The sequence below is a fragment of the Monodelphis domestica genome, chromosome 7 (assembly GCF_027887165.1).
Source record: "Monodelphis domestica isolate mMonDom1 chromosome 7, mMonDom1.pri, whole genome shotgun sequence".
NCBI classification, from domain to species: Eukaryota; Metazoa; Chordata; class Mammalia; order Didelphimorphia; family Didelphidae; genus Monodelphis; species Monodelphis domestica.
The window spans coordinates 276,403,689-276,426,333 of record NC_077233.1 but is presented as its reverse complement, the minus strand read 5'-3'; the positions used below and the strand labels follow the sequence as shown (position 1 = coordinate 276,426,333).

Here is a 22,645-nt window from a genome sequence, read left to right as displayed (position 1 = left end):
CTCTCATAATTCTTATTTCTCTTTTAGATCACTTATACACAATCCATATTCTCCTCAAATCTCACAGGGTTCTCTGTTTCATCAAATGTTGAATCATTTTCCTTTATTTTATAGTTATTCATAGATGTCTGAAATCATTTTCTAGATATGGGGACCATGTTTTCTTCTGTTGTTACTGTTTTTCCTGTTGATTTTATCTGTTTGTGTTCAAGGTCTTTGAATTTTCTTCTTCCTGAAATATTTGGTACTTTCAGTCCCCACCCCCATTTTCCTTATCACTCACTTCCAAACTCCTTCCCTTCTGAGTGTGGTTTTCCTGGGGGCCTCAGAGTGGTTTAGCCTCTTCCCAAACTGGGTAATTCATGGTTCACCATCCTAGATCTTTTCCCAAATTGACTTTTGAGTAGCCAGAACTCACGGCAGCTGGATTCTGTGCTCTTTCCCTTAGATTTTGTGATATACTACTCCTCCCCATCCCCACCCTATGTCCTATCCTAGTGATCTGTTCCTTTCCATCTCCTGAACAAGCAGTTCAAAGTCTTTTTTTTTTTTCTGGGCATGGCCAGTTCAGAGCTTTGCAGCACTGGCTCTTCCAGGCTGCAACCCCCAAAAGGCTATAGCTCCTGAAGGTTTGAAAGTTGGTGGTTGAGGTCCAAGAAAAACTTCTGCAGCCTAGATCCAGAGTCTCTACAGCAATGGAAAGAGCAAGGGGCACTGGAACATAGGGGTGAGTTTTGATGTAAGCCTATGCCATGTCTTTGTCTCTGCAAATGTAGCCTTGATGCTGGTAGTATGGGAGGTTAAGAGAGGAGTCCTTAGTGAGCTGAGGGTCAGTGATCATTATTTTATGGGTTTCATTTTTCTTTTCTTTTTAATCTTCTTTAGATTCTGAGTATCTTAGACCATAGAATAAGCAGGAATTGCTCTATCTTTGGCACATAATTTCTGTTTTGGAGATGTTTGAGAGATCATGGGAAACAAAGAAAATATCTAGTCTACCACCTTATTATTCATGTGACCTGGAAGACTTAACAAGCACTTATTGACCACATTCTAATCATAGTGCCTTTTACACATATCAGACACTTTCTAAATGTTTCTTAAATTAAATTTATGGAGGTAGTTGAGTTATTTGCTGCTCCCGCTTTTAAAATGCAAATATTCTAAGTAGGAGCAATTAATCAATTGATCAATAAGAGAAAGGGAAGAGAAAAAGAATTTAATTTATCTGTTTTGTGTCAGGCACTGTCCTGATATTACCAACACATTTGATCCTTACAACAGCTCTGGCAGATAAGAGCTATTATGATCCTCATTATATGGTTAAGGAAACCATATAATATAAGGAGACATATAGATAAAAAGTGACTCACTCAGGATTATATATATGTTAATATATATATGTGTTAACATATATATGTTAATATGTTAATATATTATATATATGTTAATATAGTCCCTTAGTTAAGGTTGCTAAAGGAAAGAGAATTTTGTTCTTTAAAAAAAAAAATCAAGTTTGCAAATGACTTATCTATTTTACTTTCTGTCTTCTAGTTTTAACTTATTCAATGTTTTGTTTTCTTTAAATTTTGCTTTTGTCAATTTCTTCTTTTATTTTCAAGGTTTCTATTTTAGTTTTTAATATGTTGATTTTTTAGTCCCCCCCCTCCCTCCGCCATTCATTGGTTTGCTCTTTCATTGATGAAAATGTTTAGAGAAATAAAATTTCCCCTAATACAGCTCTGGCTTAATTCCCAACTTTGGGATTTTATCTCATTGTTGTCCTCATCTTTATTGAAATTATTTATTTCTATAATTTTTTTTTTTACCCAATCATTCTTTAGGATTAGGTTATTTAGGCTGTACTCTTAATCTTCCCTTCAAAACTCCTTTACTGAATATAAGTTTAAATGCATCATGGTTTGTAAAGGGTGAGCCTAATAGTTCTACTTTGCTGCATTTTATTTGCAAGGTTTTTAGGTTTAGAAATTCTGGACAATTCACTTCTGTTATTTCTTTCATTGTGACATTAAGAGTTTCTGTCTTGTTTCTTCTGGGAGTCTTATGATTGTTAGGTTGTCTCCAGACATCTTGTCTTTGAGTTCAGCATGATTTGCTGAGATTAGGGAAGCTCCTTTCTATTCTCATTCAATAATTTCCAGAGCTCTATTATGTGCAAATTTTTGAAAATTCTTTTCAAATAACAAACCACATTAGCAGTACTTATGGCTTTGTCACCAATAGATATTTTATATTACATAGTTTTAGATATCTCAAAATATTAATTACAATCATGATTATTTTGAAATTATTGAATTATTAGACCTACTACTGGATCCCAAATGATCTGAAACTTTGTGTCTATAGTCTATATTTATTTTTAGAAACCTAGATGTTTAAATTTTTATGTATAATATATAATATGATAATAATATAATAAACGTGGTTTTCATTTATATGTAATGAATTACAATAAATATGCTTATCCAAGAAAAACAATTTCTCATATTAGCTATGTTCAAAAATCTATGTCTCAAACTTTGAGACATGAATGAAGTGACAGCTAGTTAATGTCATGAATAGAGTGCATAAGTTAGAATCGGGAAGACCTGAGTTTAAATTCTGCCCCATACACTTTCTGTGAGATCATTGGCAAGCATTTAGACCCTTTGTGCCTCAGTTTCCTCATCTGTAAAACTGGATATAGTGATAATGTTTTCCAAACGGGGTTGTTGTGAGGATCAAATGAGGTAGCGTGTGCAAAGCACTTTGTGAATCTTGAAGTACTATAAAAATGTTAACTAGTATTAAATGAACTTATGTTTCAACTGAGATTCAGTCTACTAGTCAATTTAGAAACCCCTAAAAGAAGTAATGCTGGGTGGTGAGTCCTAAACACTTTCCCTGGCACTGATGGTAACCTGGTTAGGGACTTATCACTCATTTAGTATTTTCCTACATACAAAACTGACTGGCAAAGCTGACTAAAGCAGATATCAGAGTCTCCTTTACTTTCAAAAGTTTCTGGCTCTACTACAAAGGGATGCCATGGAAATTCTTGCAATAACATCTATGAAAACGCCATGAAAAAGAATACATTCACTGCACTTAGGGGATTCATATGTGTTTAATGCCTCCTGCCCCAGACTAACCAAACAATTTTAAGTCCCTTGCAAAGTTTAATAACTGAGATTAAAAACAACAACAACAAAATATGGGACCGTGTGAGGAGTCTTCAGGTATGCGCTCAATATTAGCGGCATAATCTTCGAAGCCTTATCTAAAACGAAACAGATTTGCTGGCACTCAGACATTCAAGAAACCAGATATTTATGCTGTGGTTATGAAATATGTGTTACAGTGGAAACCTGGGAAAATTTCAATGAAAAAAACCCCAACAACAGGAATCCTTAGTTAAATCAAATCCAGATGGGAGCAACTAATCCTATAGGAAAAGAATTGTCAATAGGAAAGTATCTGCCTGACCTCCTTATCAGGAGCTAGTTAATAAGCATTTATTAAGCACTTACTGTATGCCAAGGACAGTGCTAACCACTAGAGATATGAAGAAAGACAAAAATATAGTCCTTGCCCTCACAAAACTCACATTCTATGAAAAGAAACAACATACAATTATGGACATATAAAATACATTCTAAGTAGTTGAAAGAAAATATCAGAGGAAAACACCTGAAGTGAGGGTGGGGACCCAAGAAGGACCTCCTGCAGTGTTTAGGATTTGAATTCATCCTTTTAAAAAAAATCTTTACCTTCTGTCCATATGAAATATCAGTTCCAAGGGAGAAGAACACTAATTAGGTAATTGGTATTAAGTGACTTGCCCAGGGTCATACAGCTGGGAAATATCTGAATTAAGATTTGAACGCTAGACCTGGCTCTCAATCTACTGATCCACTTAACTGCCCCCATATATTTCTTAACATAGTGCCTGACACATAGTATGAAGCTTAATAAATGGTTCCTTCCTTCCTTCCTTCCTTCCTTCCTTCCTTCCTTCCTTCCTTCCTTCCTTCCTTCCTTCCTTCCTTCCTTCCTTCCTTCCTTCCTTCCTTCCTGCCTGCCTTCCTTCCTGCCTTCCTTCCTGCCTGCCTTCCTTCCTGCCTGCCTTCCTTCCTTCTTTCCTCTCTTCCTTCCTCCCTCCCTCCCTCCCTCCCTCCCTCCCTCCCTTCCTTCCTTCCTCCTTCCCTTCCTCCCTCCCTCCCTCCCTCCCTCCCTCCCTCCTTTCTTCCATCCTTCCTTCTGTCCTTCCTCCCTCCCTCCCTCCCTCCCTCCTTCCCTCCCTCCCTCCTTTCTTCCATCCTTCCTTCTGTCCTTCCTCCCTCCCTCCCTCCCTCCCTCCCTCCCTCCCTCCTTTCTTCCATCCTTCCTTCTGTCCTTCCTTCCTTCCTTCCTTCCTTCCTTCCTTCCTTCCTCCCTCCCTCCCTCCCTCCCTTCCTCCCTCCCTCCCTCCCTTCCTCCCTTCCTCCCTTCCTTCCTTCCTTCCTTCCTTCCTTCCTTCCTTCCTTCCTTCCTTCCTTCCTTCCTTCCTTCCTTCCTTCCTTCCTTCCTTCCTTCCTTCCTTCCTTCCTTCCTTCCTTCCTTCCTTCCTTCCTTCCTTCCTTCCTTCCTTCCTTCCTTCCTTCCTTCCTTCCTTCCTTCCTTCCTTCCTTCCTTCCTTCCTTCCTTCCCTCTCTTTCTTCCTTCCTTTTCCTGGGATTTATTGAACAAGAAGTTTCACTTGGTCAAAGTTAACCAAAGCTTTAGGAAAATTACTTTGGCAGCAGAATGGAAGATAAGTTAAATCAGGAGCCACTTGAGCCAGGGAGACCCACCAGACAACAACTGCAATAGTGCAGGCTTTCAGTGATAGGCTCTGACCACAGATTAGGTATGTGAAATGAGTGTGAGGGAAGAATCGGAGACACTGATGTCATGATTCTGCAGCATGGGGAGGATGATCATAATCTTGACAGTGTTGGGGAAATTGATAAGGTGGGAGGGTTGTGTGTGGGCAGATAATGAACAAATGATTCTTGTCTGTACAACTGCCAAAGGCCAGAAGTTGGGTTAGTCTATAGGATGGATAGACAACAAACACGAGTCTAGCTAGTAGCAGTCACTAGAGAATTGTTCCCAGGGAGATAGCCTAAGGTCCAAGCCAGGGCCTTAGAGTCACTAATTAATCTGATGGGGGGAAGTTAAAGGCCATCCTACACCTCTAGATGCCATAATCAAATTTCCATTGGAAAGACTGGGAAAGCTGTATTCATCCTGCATCCTTGTACCAATGGCTGACAACTCCCTTCCTTGTATCTCTATAGCAACCATGATTGATTGATTTCATAGGAGACACTAAATGCTTCATGGAAACTGTCAACATGGAATCTAGAAGAGATCCAAGCAGCGCATCTGCAGCTTCAAGCTGAAGGTCCCGAGTTCGATCCTCATTAGGAGGTTGTGATGTACTGGGAGAGGCTTCTGGAGACTGGAAGAGTCACTGGACTTCGGCTTGGGCTTAGCCCCCATCTGGAGGGAGTGGTGGATTCTCACCGGAACAGGCTCAAGCCTGAGGCTTTCCCCTCCGAGCTAAGTAACCCTGGGAATCACTCAGTCTTTCTAGGCTAAGTCTGGGGGCTTCTAGATTCCATGTTGACGCAACAAACTGTCTTTAAATCCTGAAAGTTATTTTTTTCATGTTTTGAGAATTTGTTCATGTGACTTTATGTGTTTTTGGTATTCCAAGTATTTCTAATGTGGAGAAGGAAATAAATGGCTGTCCTTATGTGTTATCCACTTTGTGCAGTAAGTACTTTTTCAAGAAGGTACTCTGTCATTTTAAGGAGTTTATAGATAGAAAGCATTCTTTAAGTTTGCTTTGGAGATTTTCCCTGGATTTTTATTTTGGGGTGGGAATAGAATAAGCCACTAACTGTAGGAAAAGCCTGAATTTCCTTTTTGGGGGTAGATGAGTCTAGGCTCTATGAGAGCCCAAAGCAAGAGCCCTTTCCCTGGGAGGATGCTCCATTGGCCTCGGGTCATAATTATAAAGGAATGCCAGTGGAAATTCCTTCAATAACATTTGCAAAAACACTCTTGGAGGGGGTGGGGTGGGGTGGAATTCACTGCATTTGGTATATTTGCATATTGTTTCACCCTCTCCCTTCCAATCCTGTCAGAAGAAAAAAAACAACTACAAAAAGAAAACAACAACCCCCATCCCCCCCCCCCAACCCAACCCCAAATCAAAAAATCTTTCATGCTCTGGAAAAAGTAATCCCAAGTTTTCTTTCTACAAAGTGTGGACCAGAATGTGAGGAGTCCCCAGGTGCTTGTCCCATATTACTGTCTTAGAAGCTTTGGAGCCTTATCTAAAACAAAACAGATTTGCTGGCACACAAACCTTTTAAGAAACCAGATATTTAAGCTACAGTTATGAAATATGTGACACAATGGAAACATGCAGGAAAATTTTAGTGGAAAAAAAAGAAGCAACAGAAATCCATAGTTAAATCAGATCCAGATGGGACTGAGTGGTCCTGCAGGAAAGAACGGGCTCCCCTTCATCTCCTGATATATGCTTCCTGCCTGACTGCAGCACTGAACTGGAAAGAATGTCTGCATCCTTCCTTTGGTTTACTGAATTGATGCTATCTTTTTGGAATCAGGGAATTTCTCTCTCAGCAAAATATTCAATATATCAGTGAATAAAATAAAAATGATGAACAAGATTCCAGGTTCACATCGTATAAGAAAAACACTAACTGGGTTCTGTTTTTCCCTAGTGTCTGAGATTGCTTCAACACAATATCTGTAAAATGCATTGTGAACTGACACTTGTCATTTTGGGGTCAAGGGTGACAGAATTCTGACTCAGTGTCTGTCTCACCAAATTAATACCTTCCCTTACCTGCAATGAATATATATATGATTTATTTATTTTATCACTTTTTGCATCACTATAATTTCCTAATTCCCACTAGGATCCTCTCCTGTAAAAAGTATATTTAAACTAAACAAAATCCTGACAGTTTCTGATCAAGGATGTTTTATTCCACACCTATGACCCATCACATATCCATGAAAAGAAGGAGCTCTGTTGAACTTTTTTCCTGTGGAGTCAGTCTCTTTATCGAACGTTGGACTTCTGATGGGTCATAAGAATTCTGGACTTTTCCCTTGTTTTCTTTTAGGTTATTTCAGTCCATTTACCTCATTGTTTTCACTCTCTTACAAAGGTGTTCTGAATTGTCAAGTTCATTGAAATTCCCTCCGAATTTTTAATTCATCATTTCTCAAGGCACAATGCTATCCTATTACATTCACATACCACAATTTGTTCAGTTATTCTTCCCCCAAAATATCTTCTCTTGATACATAATTCAGTTACATAAAGACAATTAAAATGGTTTGACCATCCCTGCCATCTTCCCTCTGGCCTTTGCTACCACAGTTACTGATTTATCTGTCGTGGCTGGTCTTGCTGACAGCTGTGGTAAACCCGAGGGGTTGCATCTTCTAAAGGGAGATGATGCTTTATAAATATAATGCTTGTATTTAGAAATGAAGTACTTAAGCATAAGCACCGTCCAATTGTTTCCACCCAACTGGGATCACGGAATCAAATGCCTTTTCAGTCCCATAAATCACTTTCTTGCCCTTTAACATAGTTTGGATGCCCTCACGAAGACCAGTGTTCAATATAGATATATTTACATAAACATAGTCAAAATCGTGCATTGTTAGCAATTTGGATCCAGGGAGACGTTCAGATTCTAATAATTTCAATATCACATTCATTTTCCTTTCATATCGACTCTACATCTGATGGACTGATGGCATTGGGAATACATTTAAACATGAACTATCTTCTTAAATTAAAATCACTTAAAGAGATGCTAGGCTAAATTTACACAAGCTAGCCACGCTTTTGGAATGTGTGTGTGTGTGTGTTTGTGCAAGCACATCCATTCAAAAGTGTGTTAGTTAAACTTTTGGTCAAAGAAAGTTTATCATGTTTTGAAAGGATTGTATTGGACTTGGGAACATCTCCCAATGTCTGTGAGATCACTAGCAGAAACTGATTTTATTCATTATTCACACACGCACTGTTGACTTTTATGTCTAGAGTTATACGTGCGTGTATGCATATGTGGGCATACATGTGTTTTTTAAATAAAAGAACAGGATGGAGCTTGGGTCCGGTCAATACTAATGTGAAGGAGTTTGAGTTTGAAAATAACTGGTACTTAAAATGCAGAATGAAACATTTTAAATGTTTTGATAGACTATATATATTTATTATGAATTCTTTTTATTCCTTAATGGGGAAGGGGGAAGGAGAGATGATTAATGCATGTAAAGACAAATAAAATGTCACCATTGAGTTACAAGAGGATTATTTGAAGTTATGAAGGCTGGCTGTTGTTCTTCCTACTTGAGAAGGACCAAAATGATATCGCTATGTTGGGGGGTCAATGTACAATGTGCTTAGCTGTGACTGATCAGACCAATATGGGCTCAGAAAGCTCTATCATACGTCAGGCAGGAATAGCCTGTGTGAACATTTGGGGTGGAGATGCCTCTGAATTTGCAGATCTCAAAGTGATTTTTCTTAAGATGTCACTTCCTGTGACCCTGGGCAAGTCCCTTCACCCCCATTGCCTACTCTTACCACTCTTCTGCCTTGGAGCCAATACATGGTATTGACTCCAAGACAGAAGGTAAAGATGTCACTTCCTTTTACAATAAACTCCAGTGGCTCCCAGTTACCCACAGGACAATCAGGAAGTTTGAATCCTCAAAGGCAAGATGGAAAGTTAATCATGTGCCTCTCTCTCCTCTCTGTCTTAGCACCCGGTAATTGGCACACAGCAAGTGTTTAATAAGAATTTACCTCTAGGATAAAAAATAAACTCCTTTGTTTGGTATTTTAAACATTTTCCCAATCTGTTTCCCAATTTATTTTTTTCTGCTCAGTCAACGAGTGTTATTTAGTGTCTACTATGTTCTGATATTGGCACATAGCAGACACCTAATGTTTATTAGGTAACTGAGGCAATTTTGAGCAGTTGGTACTAAAAAAAAAGCAAAACCATTGCCTCTCATCTCAATTCTAATGGGGGAGGCAATATGCAAATAATTATATACAGAAGGGTGTTGATGTTCAAATAAGAGCAAGTAGGTCATTGTTGCAGCATGTTAGAGAATATGGAAGGGAATAAATATCATAAAATTAGAACAGTAGGAAAGAGTCAGGTTGGGAAGGACTTTAAGTGCCAAACAAAAGACTTTATAGTTGATCCTTGAGATAATAGGGAGCCACTGGGTTTATCGAATAGGGAGGGTGACATGACAAGAGTGCTTTAGGAAAATCACTTTGGCAACTGAGTGTAGGATGTATTGGAATTGGGAGAGATTTGAATCAAGATGATTAACTAGTAAGCTGTTGTATTAGCTTAGGTATGACTGGATGATGTCCTGAACCAGGGTGAGAAAAGGAGATAGGAGGGTAATTGCGGTATTAGAAACAAGTCTTGGAAATAGATCAGATAAGTAGAGTGAGTACAAGGGAAGAGTTAAGGATGACACAGATTGTGAGCCTGGGTTATTAGGAGAATTGTGGTACTCTCAGAAACAATAGGGAAGTTGGGAAGAGAGGAGAGTGGAGCAGTAGGAAGGAGATAATATATTCTGTTTTAGATATGTTAAGTTTGAGATGTCTATGGGACATCCCGTTTGGGATTTTCAAAAGGCAGTTCATTCATTTATTCCTTCATTTGTTTGTTCCTCCCTCTTTCCTTTCTTGGTTTCCTTCCTTCTTTCTTTCCCTTTCTTTTGTTCTCTCTCCATCACTTCTCTATCTCTAGTAAAATATTTTTCCCTTTTTTGTCCTCTATGGTTCTTCTTTTGGGCTAACATAAGACTATTTCCCAGGACTGTCCCCATGCTTGGAATGTACTCCTTGCTTATCTCTACCTTCTAGAATCCCTTATTGCCTTCAAGACTCAACTGGGGTCTCAACTCCTATGTGAGATCTACCTCCAATTGCTAGTATCTTTCCTTCTGAATTACCTTGTGTTTATTCTGATACATAAATAATATCAGATACCTATCAAATAATATATTATACTATCAACATATACATATAAAGCTTATTTTTATATTTGATATATGATATATCACAGGCATTATTACATATATGATATAATTTACAATATAAATATATAACACATTTGACATGTAACACCAGATATAAAATATATGTACCTATCTATATATACATGTACACAGATATATAATGCATACATAGATATATGCACGACATTCTATCTGATATATATAAACTATAGTATGTATATAAAGTGTTAATGCTACATATATTATTCAATATTAAATATGTTAAACATGAACATTATTTTATAATATAGTTGATATGAGATATACCATATGGGTATGTGATATATTATATCTGATATATAAACTGTCATATGTTGTAAAAATAATATTCATAATATATTGTCTCCTTTGAAAGAATACAAGGTCTTTGACTAGTGCTTCTTTCCCAACCCCCAATTACTAATGTTGCATTTTCTTTGTATATTTTTAATCTGGAATTATTTCTGTATATGTTTTGTCCTCTTTCCCCATTCTCCTAGAATAAAAACTTCCCATCGCTTGAGCTAAAGGCTTTTTGATTGCTTTAACCTTGTACCCAAAACCTGTGTAGTTTGTTCAATTGTAACATGGAGTGTAGGGAAGGTGCCCTTTCATTATTCATTTTTCCATCCCTTATTGAGCATTTATTTAAGATGGACACAAAAGAGGAAAATATGGGAAAGCCACTTGCCCTCTCTGGCCCACAGTTTACTCATCTGTAGAATGGGGGGAGGTTGGATTAGCTGATCTCTAAATCATCAGCTCAGAAGCTTCTCTGTAAAGCATTAAGTTAATATCTGACCTTAACTGAACACAACTGTTTCTGCAGTTCCTAATTCTTTGCTGCCATTTCTCTAACCATTTGCTATTTTTTTTTATTACGAGCAGTAATGCTAAAAATTCTGCCCACCCTCAAATGTTATTGCATTGCTTTTGAAATCCCTTCACCCTGGTCCAGTGACTCTCTCCATAAAAAGAAACAATGCAGAGAAGGGGAAAAATGGAGTAGAAACACACATTTGTTTTCCTCCACTGGTTTCGGAACAAAATGGCAGCATGTCATGAGGAACATTGTGTTGACTGGAAAGAAAAGGGTTAAATTAAAGGAGTTAGGGGAGTTTCGGAAACAATGCATCCCCCCACGAGAACTCCCACTGCCTCCTAATGAAGGTGAGATTTCTTGGCATTTTACATGGAGATTTCAAATATGCTACTCATTCTTCCAGTGATGTTGGTCATGTAAAGGTGAGCCTTCCGCGAGGGCAGAAAAGGCTTCCCTCCAGAGGACCAGTCTCCAGCCTGCAGACAACGCCCCCCAGGGAGTAACCACTTCCGTGACTCCAAAACTCGTCCCACGCCGGCCTTCAGACTCTCCCTGGGTGGAGGGACCACGTTCTTTGTTCTTCCCAGGGTTCCCCCTCGCGGCTCTATCCTGCTCCACCCTTCCACGTGCAGGAGAAAGGATGTTCCAGCTGGAGCGGAGCGGAAATCTGATCCCCGGGGTCCTGCCGGGACTTTGCCTCCTGGTCTCAGCGACCCTTCTTTTTCTTTTTCTTTTTTTCTCTGCCGGCCATAAAGACCGAGCTGTGTTGTTGTTTCCTCAGTTTTATCCAGTTGATGCTGGTTCTCTCAGCTGTGTGGGCTGGGGAGGACTTCCTTTGTGGAAAAGGGGGCGAAGACCGTGCGAGAGCCGCCAGAAAATGGGAGCAAAAGGCTGCTTTTGGTTTCTTGTGCTTCTCTCCAGCGCTGGTGGGCACAAAGACAAAAGATAGCACCGGTTCAGGGGGCAGGCTGGGCCGGGGTCGGATGCCAAGTTTGCCCACGCTCTTGGGTTTCATCTCTGACCAGACTATGTGCCTTAACGCTCTGGGCTAGCTCCAAGTTCAGGCTTTCCCTGGCTTGTCAATTGATGGTTGACATGTGCCAAAACAACTCTAGCTTTGGGTTGGTGGGAAGGGGGAGAGGGGGAGGCTGGCCAGTTCTCAGTTTGCTTTGAACTCCTTTGTACTTGGCTGCCAGCCCAACAGGCCGGAATGCCCCGAGAACTAGAGAAGTTGCTCTTTATAGTCCAGAAATTTGCTACACTATTAGTTGATTAGCCGTTACAGAGAAATAAATGGTGCTGATGATACGCAGCCCTTTCCTTGATTCCAAAATACATACTCACATCCACCTATAAGTAAGTATATATGTGTGTGTGTTCCAGAACAATTCCTGGATTAGGGTTTTTTCTTCAAGGCTGATGCACTGGTTGAGAGGTAAGTTTGTTTTGTTCAAGCAGAATGGATTGGGGAGAAGAGGAATTTTCATCTAGAAGGAAACAGGCATTTAAAAAAATATATAGTTATGATCAGAAAAAGATAAACTGAGGCACAAAAATGATTGCATATTCAATTTATTAGTAACCTGTGAACTTATCAGCAAAGCTAAGATGCCAGTGAGGGGAACAACTCTCTTATTTATTAATTTTTAATAAAAAAATTTTTTTTCAATGGGGAGCAGCTGGGTAGCTCAGTGGATGGAGAGATGGGAGGTCCTAGGTTCCAATTTGGCCTTAGACACTTCTCAGCTGTGTGATCCTGGGCAAGTCACTTGACCCCCATTGCCTAGCCCTTACCACACAGTATTGATTCCGAGGTGGAAGGCAAGGGTTTCAAATTAAAAAAACAACATTTTCCCCCCATGGTTACATGATTCTTGTTGTCTCCCTCCTCTCTTAGCTCCTCCCTCCCAGAGTTGACAAGCAATTTCACTGGGTTATTTACACATGTATTATCACTCTATACCAATTTCCATATTACTCATTTTTGTAATAGAATCATCTTTTAAAACTCAAACCCCAGATCATATGGCCATGTGAACGAGTGATAAGCCTGTTTTCTTCTGGATTTCTTCTCCCACAGTGGGGATAGCATTCTTCCTTTCACATCCCTCAGGGTGGAACAACTCTCTTTTAAAATTCTAGGGAGAACTGAACCAAGACTAGGACTATATAGGCAGGTAACAGGTTATGATTGGCTAAAAAAGCTTGACATCATGAATGACAAAATCTCATGACTGATTATAAAGTTGAGCCCTGGGGGATCATCTGATTGGCTAGAAATTGGGAATGAGGGGTTATAACTAAGAAATGCTCACTGAGTCCACAGGTTAGCGACAATACCTAGACTTTTTTGGATATTTAACAAAGCAGACATCCTTGAAGGATATCTTGGTGGAATAAAGATGCTACACCAGGGGCCCTGGTGTCCACCCATATCCCTCAAGGATTTCCTTGAGGCAAGAATAGAACAATGATTATTAGCAGAAGAATTGGATTTCTGAACTTAACTCATGAAAGAACTGTGACTTGGCAGTTATAGGATAAAATTAATTAACCATAAATAGGATCCACTTAAAAAAAGACAGAATTAATTTGATTATTTCAGCATCTACTATAAGCCAAGAACTAGGCAAAATGTTTTATGAATCTCATCTCATTTAATTTCTTCTGACAACCATGGGAAGAAGATGCTAGTGTTATCTTCATTTTACAACTGAGGCAAATATGGTTGTGTCTTGCCCAGGCTCACACAGCTAGTAAGTCTCTAAGGCCAAATTTGAACTCAAGTCTCCCTGACTCCACTTTATCCATTGGGCCATCTAGCTGTCTCTCTTAATCTTTGCATGTTAAGATAGATCTTTCTCTGATTCAAAAGATTTAGGATTTAAACCTATTCATGAAGAATGCTATCCACATGAAGAGAAAGAACTGTGGGAGAAGAAATCCAGAAGAAAACATGCTTATCACTTGTTTCTAGGGGTATATGATCTGGGATTTGGGTTTTAAAAGATGACTCAATTACAAAAATGAGTAGTTTTTCTTTTTTCAAGTAACACACATTCTTTTTTTTTCTCTCTTTCACCTCCCTCCTTCCCATCGGAAAATAAAAAAGAAACACAAAATCTTTGTAAAGCAAAACAAATCTCTTACATTGGGCATGTCAAAAATAGATGTCATTCTGCACTTCGTATCTCTCATCTCTCTGTCAAGAAGGGGGTCGTATGTTTCATCACTGGTCTTTGGAAACCATCCCTGGTCATTATATTGATCAGAATTCTTAAGTCTTTCAAAGATGTTTGTCTTTACGATGTTCTTGTTCCTGAAAAAGTTTTTCTCCTTGCCAGTTTCACCCCACATCAGTTCATATCAACCTTCCTGAGTTTCTCTGAAATGTTTCCTTTCATCGTTTCTTTTGCCACAGTATCTAAATACACCTTTACCTAAACGGGGTCCCTGTTCCCAGTTCTGTGACATTTTAAGCCAATCTTCAGAACCAAAGTATTCTTGAGGAAGGGAAGGAAATCTGGGTTTTCTTTCCCTGACTTGCTCATATGGACAATCTAAACCATTCCGATGGTCAGTTGGTCAAGTGGCGACAATAGTTTCATTCTAGGCTTTGCGATTTGGTGTACAATTCACAGAGCTCTGTGAGTCACCCAGTTTTAGGAACCTCATTTCCTATGGATTCTACATAAGAACGAGAAGCCATTGAACACAAGAAGGAGCCGTCTTTATAGTCACTTGGGAATAACAGCAAGTTTGCCACGGATGCTTACAAAGGGAACTCCAACAATAAGGAAATGCTGCAACCCATTCCAAATGGGGATTATTGGGAATATTAGGGATTATTAATTGATTCTGATAAGTTGAGTGACAGGAGAGGGAAGTTTCTGTAAAAAGGGCTCAAGCCAGTTCAGAATGCAAAGCAAGAGTTCTGTTGGAATTGGGGGGGGTGTTGGGGGGTGGGGAGGGGGTGTTAACTGCCACTGGGAGGGCTGAGATTCTGGATAACTGTCTGACTGACTCTCTTTCTCTGGGATCTGAACTTGGTCCTGGAGGGAGTGAAGCTCCTGAGCTCCTGGGTCTTTCCCTGTGACATTTTGGGAATTGTTTGTGGATCATTTGGCTGCGGTTGGAGAGAAGTTACTGACAGAGAAGAAACCAGAAGATCTTTCTTTTCTCCGGGCTCTGTGGGAAACCCAGAGCCACCACAAGAGCTTCAGTTAGGCCCCAATCAAACTTGCTCTGACTAGTCTTTTTTGATAATTTTGGAGATGGAGATTTAGGATAAATATATCATTTATAAGTATTTGGAAATAGGTTATTTAGATGGGAAATTTTGGGTTTTATTTAGTAATAAGGAGAAATAGAATAGCCTGGTTTCCAGAAGAAGAAACCTCATGAAGGGGAATCGGGTGAGAGTGGGTAAAAGCTTTGTATCCCCTTCGTTTTTTAGGCTTTCCTATTTATCTATCACCTTCTTAAATCCTTGTAACTTTTATTAAATTAAGACTAAGTTTTTTATCTGACTCTGTCATCCATTGCGCCAGCCTACAGACAAAGCCCAATACTGTGACGTTGGTCCTTTATCTAGAGTATCTGACCAACAACAAGAAGAAGATACTGAATCTAGAAATTATCTTAACAGTGTACAGCAGGGTCCCCAAACTACAGCAGCAGGCCACATGCGGCCCCCTGAGGCCATGTCTCTGGCTCCCACCGCACTTCCGGAAGGGGCCCCTCTTTCATTGGTGGTGAGAGGAGCACAGTATGTGGAGGCACCGATGACATCGTCCAGTACTACTTCCGGTGACATCATCCTTTGTGTGTTGCCTTGTGCTGAGAGTAACTGAAGGAGAACGAGGTGCCATGCAAAGGATTATGTGGCTGCTCAATGGAATGGTGAGCAGGGATCTGGGAGAGGGGACTCTGCACTGTGTCTACAGCTGCCAGATATGGTGGTGGCGATGATGGGTCTGTGCAAGGTGTGACAGGCCCATCCCAGCTGGTGCTGCAGCCTCCGCTATCCCAGACAGATTTGTTCATAGTTTTTTTTTTTTAATAGCCCTCCAATGGTCTGGGGGACCGTGAACTGGCCCATTGTTTAATGAGTTTGGGGACCCCTGGTATACAGAGTGAACTTGCCTTTCACTAAAGAATAGTTTGGCAAAAAAAAAACAAAAAAAACCCCAAACCCCCCAAACTCCCCCAAACCAAACCAAGTTCTCTTTTACAGCTGTTTTCTAGAAGAATTTTTCACCTAGTTCCCTGTCAGAGATATGATAAACAGAACAGGAAACTTCTGTGTTAGTTTTTTTGTGCATTCAATATATACTCTAGCCAACACCGTGTCTTTACTTGAGGCGATTGTGTCTAAAAACATAGCCAAGACTCAACATACCATTTTATGGACCAAGTAATTTATGCCCTGTCTCCACTTGCCTTTGACACATGCCATCAAACTTTCAGTACATCTCCGGCTTCTCCTAAAAAAAGAGAAAACAAAACAAAATGTGTAGGGCAGGATTCATGCCAAAAAAAGGTAAGTCTTTTCAAGGAAAGTAGGCCTCTTCCTCCTCCCATGTATAATATGGAAGAAAAGTCCTAGACTCATAAAAAAATGGGAGTAGGAGTTCTGGGAGACAACCCTAAAGAATATCAGGTGGGATTTCTGGGGTCTTGGTGACTATTCTGTGGGTCTGAGTATGAGCATGGATCCTACGTGCTGCTATTCAGTGAATGTTGGGTTCCTGAGCCAAACTAGAAGCTAAAGGCATGGTACTGGTTCCGGGAAGGCTACAGAAATGTAATAATGATTGCTGGGAAATGGGAAATAGCTCAGGCTTAAGGATACTGTAATGGGGGAGTAATTCAAGATTTTAGAAAGAAGCAAATGAGCAGAGAGACATCAACAAGCCTTGGAGACATCCTCAGAGGTTTAGATGAATTCAGAACTCTAAGCAAAAGTTTGCAAAAGCAAAACAAACATCCCAGATGAATAAATAAAACATGAAACACCGCATAGTGAAGTGTATAGTAAACTGGCTTTTGAGTCAGAAGTCTTGGGTTCAAGTCCTGTTTTTGACACATATTGCATCACAGACCCTGGGAAAATCATTTAAGTTCTCAGTACCCCAGTCAGTTCTGTAAGGTTGCATGGGGGGTGGGGGCAGCTAGGTAGCATAGTGGACAGAGTACTAGAGGACCGGGGTTCAAATTTGCCCTCAGACCTTTCTTGCTATGTCACTTATTTTATTTATACTTTATATTTTTATATATTATAATAATATATAGTCATATTGTTATAATATATCAATAATATGTAATCAATATTATATTATAAACCCAATTGCGTTGCCCTTATCATTCTTCTGCCTTGGAATCCATTCTAAATGAGAAGGTAAGAGTTTAGGGAGAAAAAAAAAGACGTCGCTTCATTGAAAGACCCTTATGCCAATAAGATCCCATCTCCAGCCCTATCTTGAGTAGGAATAGGGAGACGTTGCTCTATTTTGCTTTGACCAGCTCCTTAGACTCTTCACGGTCTCAACAGAACTCTCTGCAGCTTTGTCTTTCACTGCCTACTTCAGAATCTCCCGTTCTGCTAAAAATAAGCTAGCCGCACATTAAAAGAATTAAAGTTGGCGGAGGAGGGGGTGAACGAATGCTGGCGGGTAATTGACTGGGAAGGTCCCTCCCAAGTGCCTGAGCACTCCTCGATGGGGGAGAAGTTATAAAAGCTCTCTTAGTGGAGCTGGCTTAGTTCTTGTAGCCTCGACGCCCTTGTGTAAAATGGAAAAGACAGCTGCTTTGTGTTTTCGGGACGAATTCAGCTGAAACTCATTGGAAATCCAATCGGAGTCTAACAGCGATTCCAATGGCCAACTTCATCTGATTGCATTTCCAGCTAGTCCGGATGGCTGTCAAGCCCTTTGTCCCGCTATTCCCCTCGGACCAAATTGGGAGCCTCATGAATAAAGCATGACCTTTCACTGGCCCCACTCGGCTATTTTTGGTGTCTCTCTATCTTTTGGAATTCCCGACAGTTCCGATGGACCGCTAAAAACCTCCTTTTGGAAGCCTACCTGCAAGGTCCTTGCTCGGGGCATTTTCAGATCTCAGATGAAAAGTCCCTTCCGTGTGTTATGAATGTGTCAAGATGCTTCCTCTGGGAATCGTCTCATCTCACACTTGGCTGGATTGCAGTGACAATACACACAAGAAGAGAAAAAATATACCTCAAGTCTTCTGGAAACCAAATACTAGTCTTCTGCCCTCTTCTAAAGTTTGTATCCATCCCACGGATGGATGAAATGGTTTGTTTTAATGGAAACCAAGCTGACCTTTCATATCCAAACCGAACCCAAGCTATGGCAGACTTCGAAAAAATTCAGCAGAATTAGGGGTACAAGAAGACTCCATGAAAACCCCTGGGAGTGAGGGAATCCGGAGTGACACAGGAAAAAAAAAAAGAGTAGTATCTCTGAATTTGAGCCCTGAGTCAGGATAATGACATATAAAAGTATAACCTTCTAGGAAAGGCAGAATGGTACAGGGGAGAAAATTGCCCCTAATATCAGGAGGATTTGGGTTTAAATCCTGCCTCCAGGACTTAGAAACATAGGAAAGTGACTTAATTTCACTGAAACTCAGTTTTCCCATCTGCAAAATGGGGATAACGATACCTCTACTATCCACTTATTACTGTTGTAAAGTTCAGGTGAGATAATATATGTGAAGTGTTGGCAAATTTTAAAGTGTGGTATAAAGATCAGCCACAGTTATTTTAAAAAACATATAAAACAAGGAAAACTGGGTGGCTCAGTGAATTGAGAGTCAGGCCCAGAGATGGGAGGCCCTGGGTTCAAATCTGTCCTTAGACACTTCCTAGCTGGATGACCCTGGACAAGTCACTTAACCCCCATTGCCTGGCCCTTACCACTCTTCTGCCTTGGAACCAATTCAGAGTATTGATTCTAAGATGAAAGGCAAGGGTTAAAAAAAACCCCATAAGACATTTAAGTTCCAGTTTTTTTTTTTTGTATTGTAAAAGATGTTTTGTTCTGCCTTGCTTTATAAAAGGAATATGAGAGGAAATGCTAGTCTTGAAATTGTAGTAAGTTTTAAGATCAATAATAAGTGAGTCTTGAAGTTAGGCAGGCCTGGGTTCAAATCCTACCTTTGAAACATACTGCCTACATGATTTAGGGTGACTCATTTAATCTCAGTGCTGTAGGCAACTCTCTATAAGGTGCCCCTCTGCCCAGGGAGAGGAATTTCCCTTATCACCAAGTGCCCTAAAACAGTGAAATCACAGGTCCAGTCGTATTCCTATAAAAGGGAAAACTTCGAGGTCTCTATTGCATTTTAAAATATAATTTGATTGGCAGGTCTACCTTTAGGGACATATTGATCATTCAAAGTGAATTACAGCTGCACTGAGGGGCAAGCTTTCTAACGGAAAAAGGAGGTTGGATACAACGGGAATGTGACTGTGACACCTGTTGGCCCCATGATTTCTTGGACTGATTTGACTCAAATGTCTCTTTCCTCTTATCTTGCTTGCTTGGTAGATATCCTCCAGCAAGCTTTAATAGCTTAAACCTCTACTAAGGTTTTTGGGACATCTTGTATTAAAGATGAAAGTTTTAGTAGTTTAAAACTACACTCATACTGTGGGACATCTTATATGTCTCTTTAGTCAAATATAATGGAAAAGAAGGTTATTTGGGGCAGTTAGCTGGCTCAGTGGATAGAGAACCAAGCCTGAAGTCTTGAGGACCTGGGTTCAAATCTCACCTCAGATATTTCCTAGCTGGGTGACCCTGGGCAAGTCACTCAATCCTGTTTCTCTTGCCCTATATCCTAGAGTTGTTATTAGAACAGAAAAACAAACCTTCACAGTCCATAGAACTCACAGTACCAGTGAACAAATATACCTTTGTTCCTTCACAATGTATTTCTGTCCTTTACTCCTCTTTGGCTCCAACTCCTATTTGATTGAGGAATAATCCCTTCATTGGGTCCAGGAGGGTTTTTTTTTTTTCTTTCAGGAATGTCTATAATGCTCAGCTATTTCTACTCCATTGTTAGCAATATGCAGTCCCACAGCATGAATCCTGGCTAGTCCTCTACTACCCTTTTTTGAAGGCTTGGATGGGGCTTCCTGGTACCCTAGAGGGGCTTTCTAAATGCACCAGCTTCTCTCACAATCTCTGAAGAGATAACTCCTCTCCTATCTCTGTAGCTTTCACTTTGTTTCCAATCCACCTACTTAAAAGCCAGGTTTAGGGGTGGAGTCCAGTTGTATGAATTGACCTAAATGTATCATCCTTAATGTAGTTTTAATGAGGAAGAGGTGGACCCAGAAACCAGTAAGTCTTGCCAAATTGTTAAGGGACTTTAATACTGAACCTCATTAAGGAGAAAAAGAAGAGATTGCGAGGAACTGACCAATTTCTTCCTGGGCACCACTTCTACAAGAATTTATATTTTATATAGCATTTTACCTGCATTATCTTATTTGATTCTCACAACCCTATAAGGCAGATACTTCAGATTCATCCCCATTTTATAGATGGAGAGAAATTAAGTGACTTACCCCAAATCATAGAGCTCATAAGTGCCAGAAATGGGGCACTTCGATGGTGCAGTGGATAAGCGTCAGACCTGGAGTCAGGAAGATTTGATTTCAAATCCAATCTCAGACCCTTACTTGCTATGTGAACTTGGACTAGTCACTAACCCTGTTTGATTCAGTTCCTCAATTATAAAGTGATTTGGAGAAGGAAATGACAAACCCTTCTGGTATATTTGCCAAGAAAACCCCAAAAGGGAACATGAAGACATGGTTGAACAACAATAACAACATTGCCAGAAACAGGAATTTTAGAATCTTAGAGTTATAACTAGAGATGAAGCTATTAAATGATTTGTCCAAGGCCACCACATAGGTAGTGGCGGAGCACAGATTTGAATCTGTAGCTCTGATTCTAAATCTATGACTTTCGTCATGACATGCCACCATGACTCTCTTCAAACCAAAGTCTCTTCTAAGCTCCAAACCAGGATTCTTTTCATGACAACATTTTACTTTTACTTAATTCCCCTCCTTAAAACCAAAACAAAAAAAAAAAACCCAACCCAAATCTTATTTTTAAAAAGTAATAAAAAATATCTTTTACTTTGGGGCAAAAATGTACAAGAATTTTTATAAATTGCAGTTGCATTTATGAGCTCATTAACATTTAATGCCCAGCAGGACGAAGATGTTATGAGGAGGAAAAAAACCCTAATCTTTAAAGATAAGAAGAAGAAGAGCTTTAGAAGGGCAAAAAAAAAAATCTTTTGTATTACAGTCTGGAAACCCCCTTCCCAAAGGATTTTGGGAGATACTTAAGTCCACTTCTAATATGCAGACTGGCAATTAGGAGAAGAGGAAGAAAAAGGGATAGGGTCTGGGAAACCGAAAACCAAGAAATCATTTCGGAAATAAACTGCAGACTTGTAGCTATTCCCACTCAGATGCTGGTCAGTGGGAGGGAGGGTGGTTGACCTGCAGTCATTCTCACGTGAGTGAAACTAGAAAACAGAGGAAGGAAGCTACAAATAAGCATCATGTGACCGTCTAAATAAGCATGCTATGTTTTTCATTGAAGATCCCCTTTTACTAATGCATATGCAGTTGAATGAAGTGATTCATGTTATACATACACTGGATCTTTCATGAATTTTTGAAGCAAATATTGTCTCTTGGTGTTAAAATGATGCTACTTTGAGTGAAAGCAGGACATTATTTTTATGAGGCTTCATTTTGTTTTATGAGGAACACTGACTTCCGAGGAGAAGGTGGGTGACAAGGAGGAGAATCCATAATATCTGGCCCATTTTCTCTCTCTGCTGGCGTCCATACGCTTTAGAGATGTCCCTGGTAATCATTAATAAGGATCACACAAACAACGTGAACCCTCGGTGGTACTGGCCAGAGAGCGATCGAAGGGGTAGAAGAAATAGAGCTAATCTAAGGATCTTGTTTCATCTGCGTCCACCTCTCTCCTGCTCAAACCTTTTATTAGGGTTATAAATGAACAAACCTTTCCTGTTTCACAAGTCACCAATACCCTGGGTAAGTCACTTAATCCTATTTGCCTCAGTTTTCTACTCTGTAAAATGGCCTGGAGAAGGAACCACTCCAATATTTTTGCCAGGACCCAAATGTGGTCACGAACAGTCAGATATGACGAAACAACAACCCCCAAAATGCTTGTTTGTTTTTGCATGTGTATTGGCTAGTATAGTGCCCACTAAAGGAGGCATTATGACATTACAGAGGAAGGTTTTATAAACCTTAAAGGGCCACATGAATGGTAGGTATCACCATTATCGTTATTCATAGATATTTGTTCTCTTGAATTATTGCATTAAATTGGGGTCTCATTTTCCTTAACTGTAAAACAAGGAGGCTTGATTTACATACATTCCTTTCAAAGTGGAGTAGTTAGTGGCCATTCAAAAATTGTAAGTGGAAAAGGAACCACAAAAAATATAGATCAAGACATCAAGGAGTCAAGCATGAACTATGTTCAGAGGTGCTTTTTATGATATTCCGAATTTGCTCCTTTTTACCCCAAGGAAGAAAAGGATTGAAAAAATAAAAATATTTGTAAC

General features: G+C 39.8%; 1 long non-coding RNA gene across 1 annotated transcript; it reads left to right on the top strand.

Moving 5' to 3' along the window:
- The first annotated feature begins 309 nt into the window (after window positions 1–309).
- Window positions 310–5,789, top strand: LOC130455472 (uncharacterized). Its single transcript, XR_008913454.1, has 2 exons — window positions 310–727; window positions 5,322–5,789. It is a non-coding gene; the product is annotated as an uncharacterized LOC130455472 (long non-coding RNA).
- Window positions 5,790–22,645: the final 16,856 nt, after the last annotated feature.